General features: G+C 41.4%; 1 long non-coding RNA gene across 1 annotated transcript in view; it reads left to right on the top strand.

Annotated features, from left to right (window-relative positions):
* Window positions 1–3,858: 3,858 nt before the first annotated feature.
* The window catches only part of LOC123513495, a 214,259-nt gene continuing 212,278 nt past the window's right edge, over window positions 3,859–5,839 (top strand). The window contains exon 1 of the long non-coding RNA XR_006677380.1: window positions 3,859–3,961. This is a non-coding gene — a long non-coding RNA (uncharacterized LOC123513495). The remainder of the gene's footprint in view (window positions 3,962–5,839) is intronic.

Here is a 5,839-nt window from a genome sequence, read left to right as displayed (position 1 = left end):
TTCTTTTCCTCCAAGTGTTCTGAAATTAAAGCATTATACTCTCTCTCTCTCTCTCTCTCTCTCTCTCTCTCTCTCTCTCTCTCTCTCTCTCTCTCTCTCTCTCTCTCTCTCTCTCTCTCTCATTAACTGAAGATATTCATGTTTTTATTTACTTTATCCTCTAATCTCTAAATTCATATTCATTTTCTCTGTTTATTTTCTACATATTCACTTCCCTATATTTCTATCTATCAGTTATCTATCAATTTATATATCTTAATCCTATCTTCCTTATCTATCTGTCTGTATGTATCTATTATCAATTTATCTCCCTCTATCTATAAGTACTTTATCTATTTACTTGTATATCTATCTATCTATGTTTGTCAATGTGTTTGTCTGGATGCGCATGTATTTCAGTAACAAAGGAAATCAGTTGAATTTTGGTCTAATTAAAGAGAGAATGATCTCCATAGATTAATCGCTTTCCGTCCTAATGAACTCTGTGAAAGATTCTAATTGATGGTTCCTCTTGACAATTCAGAAGTTTAATATATTCAATTTTGATCGCTTCGTATTTTTGCTTGCAGTTTTAACAGTTTCTTGTTTAGTGAGGGAAAAATCTGGCTATCTTTTTTTAGTTCTCTCTCTCTCTCTCTCTCTCTCTCTCTCTCTCTCTCTCTCTCTCTCTCTCTCTCTCTCTCTCTCTCTCTCTCTCTCTCTCTCTCAGTTATTTTTTCTTGTCTCTCTTCCCTTCTGCCCCCTCCAACTTACTTATTTTACCTCCAGTTACCCTCTTTTCCTCCAATCCCTTCCTCTCCACCGTCTATTTTAACCTGATTCACTATTAATGAAAACTCCACGCCAAAAATCCACTTCTCCACGATCTCACTCACGCTTCAAACCGCTTCGACCTTTGATGCTCTAATAGTTCGTGGTTTTTATTATTTTTTTCCTCTTTTTTATGTATTTTTTGAGACATTTCAGAAGTTAATCAACCTCTTTTTTTCTCTAGTTTTTCTTTTTTCCTTCCCTCACGTTTTTTTTTTTTTTTCGAAAGTTAAAATTCTCCTTAGCTCTTCCACCTTCGATTTATTAATAGCTGGTTTTTTTTTTTCTTCATTTCTTCGCCATGACAAAAATCATTCATCATTTTTACTTGTGTTTATTTTAATCATACTTTTCCCTTATTTAATGGTGGAAATTCTCTCTATCCTCCTCCTCCTCCTCCTCCTCCTCCTCCTCCTCCTCCTCGGCAGTCAGCGCTATATTACACTTGAATTAATGAACTTATAATGACTTCGCGTTTTAAAAATCCTCAGGTGATTTCCCTTGAAAGCCTCATTAGGGGAGGCCCGCCCAATTATTATTCACCACGGGTTTTATTTTCACACGATTTTTTTGGGTGCAATTTCATGGAGGTTAGAAATAAAGACCTGAATCACCTGGTCGCCCTCAACTGTTCGCCTTCACCTAGCTTCTCTCACCTGGCCTCGCCTCACCTGGCCGTGCTCACCTAGAGGCTAATAATGGATAGACTCACCTGTTATAGTTTTCATTAGGTGTCTGTTGTCCTCTGTTGTGAGTCCCAGATAGCTACAGGTGTGTGTGTGTGTGTGTGTGTGTGTGTGTGTGTGTGTGTGTGTGTGTGTGTGTGTAATTCACCTCGGTCGCCTGCTGGTCACCCAGCCAGTCTTCCCCATTACGGAGCGAGCTCAGAGCTCATAGACCGATCTTCGGGTAGGACTGAGACCACATCACACACAATACACACCAGGAAAGCGAGGCCACAACCCTTCGAGTTACATCCCGTATCTATTTACTGCTAGGTGAACAGGGGCCACACATTAAGAGGCTTGCCCATTTGCCTCGACGTTTACCGGGACTCGAACCCGGCCCTCTCGATTGTGAGTCGAGCGTGCTAACCACTACACTACGCGGTGTGTGTGTGTGTGTGTGTGTGTGTGTGTGTGTGTGTGTGTGTGTGTGTGTGTGTGTGTGTGTGTGTTTCGCTGTTTGATCTGCTGCAGTCTCTGACGAGACAGCCAGACGTTACCCTACGGAACGAGCTCAGAGCTCATTATTTCCGATCTTCGGATAGGCCTGAGACCAGGCACACACCACACACCGGGACAACAAGGTCACAACTCCTCGATTTACATCTCGTACCTACTCACTGCTAGGTGAACATGGGCTACACGTGAAAGGAGACACACCCAAATATCTCCACCCGGTCCTCTGGCTTGTGAAGCCAGCTCTCTAACCACTGAGCTACCGGGCGTGTGTGTGTGTTTCACTGTTTGATCTGCTGCAGTCTCTGACGAGACAGCCAGACGTTACCCTACGGAACAAGCGTGTGTGTATGTGTGTGTAATCTCCTCCTCCTCCTCCTCCTCCTCCTCCTCCTCCTCCTCCTCCCCATCCTTTTCTTTCAATGAGTCGTATGTGTTTCTTCCATTGAATTACCAGAGGAGTGTTGACTGAAAGGGAATGTTTTAAATCCCGACAGGTTTAATTTATACAGACTCGTCACTTTTGAATGAGAAGCTTAAGGAAACCGAGCTCGTCCAAAAATTTACCTGCTGATATCATTTTACTTTTTTTTCTAATCCCTCATTATCTTTTCTGTTTTCATGCCTGTTCTTTTGTCCCTCCCTTTTCCTCTTTTTTTTTTTTTCCTCTTTCGCCTTCGTCGTTTTGCTTTTTTTTCCTTTATTTTCTCTTTCTCTCTCTCTCTCTCTCTCTCTCTCTCTCTCTCTCTCTCTCTCTCTCTCTCTCTCTCTCTCTCTCTCTCTCTCTCTCTCTCTCTCTCTCTCTCTCTCTCTCTCTCTCTCTCTTTACCGTCAGGGAGGCGGTGGCGTAGTGGATAAGATGATGAGCGTGGGATCGGGCAGACATCCATGCGTAGGTTTGAATCCCACCACGTACCGCTTTGAAGCTATGCCATTTTTCGATGGTTTAAAGTTACCTACAACCATGATACCCAGGCTCTAGGTGGTTATACCAAAGATGCACTTGGGTGGTGATATGAGCCTTAATATGGGTACCAATATAAATAAAAATTGCCTACGCCACTAATGGGTGGAAACTGAACAGCGCTTCCCATACATACTCTTCAAGTAAACCTACAGACGCTACAGGCCATAACATAAACAAAAAGAACAAAAAGAATCATCCTTGTTCTTCACCTCGTACATTGTGAGAGGTCTTCCTGTTCTCCCTGTTCTTCCTCCTACCAGTGTGTTTGATTAATATGGCAGGATGAGGAGGGAGGGTGAAGAGCAGAGAACTCGCTCAGAAGTTGATGAATGCAGGAGGGGCCGCCAAGAATCCTTCCGAATATTTTGTGAATCTGAATATTTCTACTACTTTCTCATCAATTGTTTTTTTATTCTTAGGTTACATTTTTTCTGTTATTTATTTAGTGGTCTGACTAAAGGTGCTAGTAGGAGTAATAATAGTATTAGTGTTAGTTAATTAGTTGTGTATGTATGTGTTATTGGCGTCTGAGAATTGGTCAAAATAATACAAAGGTTTTCTTTTTATGCATTTTATCTGTGTGTGTGTGTGTGTGTGTGTGTGTGTGTGTGTGTGTGTGTGTGTGTGTGTGTGTGTGTATGTGTGTGTTTGCAGAATGCGTGAACAAAAAAAAGAGAGAGAAAAGCTCATAAACAGTCCAGTACTTCAATGTATACGTTACTAAACTACTTTTTACACGACACACCTAAGAGAGAGAGAGAGAGAGAGAGAGAGAGAGAGAGAGAGAGAGAGAGAGAGAGAGAGAACAACACTAGAATCAGCTACCGAAAGATAGAAGCAGCGAGCAGACAGCAGGCGTATATAAACATGCTAAAAAATGCGTACTCTCTTTGTTCCCCAGAGAGCGTGGCCTTGGCTCCCGCCGTGCATCCCTGATCACTAACCCTGGGGGGAACACTGCGAGGCCTTTACTGTTTCCTGCAGAGGGTGCGAGGATGGCAAGGTAAGATGAGAGACTAAGAGACGAACAGAAGATTACACGTGGGGAGGATGAAGGGAGGGGAGAATGAGGCTTCGCAAGGAGAGGAGGGAAAGATGAGAGATTGAAGGGGAGAATGAGGAGCCAGGGATGAGCTTGAAAATAGAGATGCAACAAGGAAAATCTGAATGAGGAAGGAGAAGAAAGGGATGAACTGAGGTAGTGGGGAATATGAGAGAGGGAGAGAGGAGAATAATAATGGTGTGAAGGAAGGAAAGACTAGAATAAAGACAGTATATTTGCTTTGTTGAAGTAGAAGTAGCACTGGATAAACTGGAGTAACGGAGAAAAAAAATAAAGTAACACCAAGAGATGAATGAGAAATTAAAGAAAATGCGAAAAATGTGAGAGTATGTGTCTGAATGATGAACAAAAATCACGATGAATTTAAGAATCAGGGAAGTAGGAAAATAAAGATAATGAATGAGGATGCTAAAATAAAGATAAAAGCGGGAAGGATGTAAAAATGTTAATACGCATAAGAAAGAAGAAAAGGAAGAAGGGAGATTAGATAGAGAGGAGTAGGAAGAGGTTCACTGATTCCATTCTGGCACAACAATGAAAGCATAGGACGATGGACGCATCAAGATTACAATAGAAAAAAAAACAAAGACTAATTCGTAATAATTAGATACGTAAAATTCAAGAATACCAAAGAAACTTACAAAAGACCACATGAAAGAAAGAAGAAATAGAAACAACAAGAGCAGAACCAAAATGTTGAATAAAGGAGACAAATGATTACAAGAAAGAACAGAGAGAAGAAATAAGTTACCAATTCACGTTCTGCTGTGCCATGAGGAACAAAGAGCGAAGTGTTCATAGCAATAGATATAATGTGTACTAGTCCATTCACAAACATTCATTCCTCATCACGTTCGTAAAGCGTCACATTTAGCAGAAAATAAACAATGAATACTGCAGGTGGTGGTGGAGGTGGGGCACAAAGAGAGAGAGAGAGAGAGAGAGAGAGAGGATGTGTTGTGTAGGAATATTGTTTCGCTTAATGTTTGTCAATGCAATTACAGTCTTATTAGGCGACACAAATATCGCTCACGCCTCGCTGCCTGAAGTGGATTAATATTAATTTTAGGTGATTTTGTACACATCTCTTCTAATGTTCTTTTGTCTATTATGAATTCATCTTTTTTTTTCCAGTGACAGAATAATTACATGCATTTTTTCATTGTCGCCGTGTGTTATAATTAGAATATCCTACAGTAAGTACAATAAATATGTGTTTGGTGGAGCTACGTGTCCCTTTGGTTTAGTGTGTTGGGCGAGAATGGTCCGCGTGTATGTGTGTGTGTGTGTGTGTGTGTGTGTGTGTGTGTGTGTGTGTGTGTGTGAGAGGGAGGAGGTATTAACCCTTTCAGTACCATGACACATTTTCCATATTCATTCTGCTTACTATTTGGTGGTTCTAGACATCTTCAGAAACTCATTTGGGGGAGATTAGAATAGTGAAAACTGTGGCCATTAATCTTCTGACCTCCATAGATCCTTCCTGATATCAATAAAATGGTGTAATCGCACACAAATCTCGAGGCAAAAATGTCTCCCAGTACTAAAGGGGTTAATGGGAAAGTGAGGAGTTTGGTGTGGTGTTTGCGTTGACATGGGTGTGTGTTACTGTCTGCGTGGGTTGATGGCGCTGTGTGTTGATTTGCGTGGGTTGTGGGTTGTAAGTAGTGTATTTAACTCTGTCTAAATAGAAAAAATGAACTCAGCAAATGTGTGTGTGTGTGTGTGTGTGTGTGTGTGTGTGTGTGTGTGTGTGTGTGTGTGTGTGTGTGTGTGTGTGTGTGTGAGAGAGAGAGAGAGAGAGAGAGAGAGAGAGAG

Source organism: Portunus trituberculatus, chromosome 36, assembly GCF_017591435.1.
Source record: "Portunus trituberculatus isolate SZX2019 chromosome 36, ASM1759143v1, whole genome shotgun sequence".
Lineage (NCBI taxonomy): Eukaryota > Metazoa > Arthropoda > Malacostraca > Decapoda > Portunidae > Portunus > Portunus trituberculatus.
The sequence above is the reverse complement of the archived record's forward strand: the minus strand, read 5'-3'. Positions and strand labels throughout refer to the sequence as shown.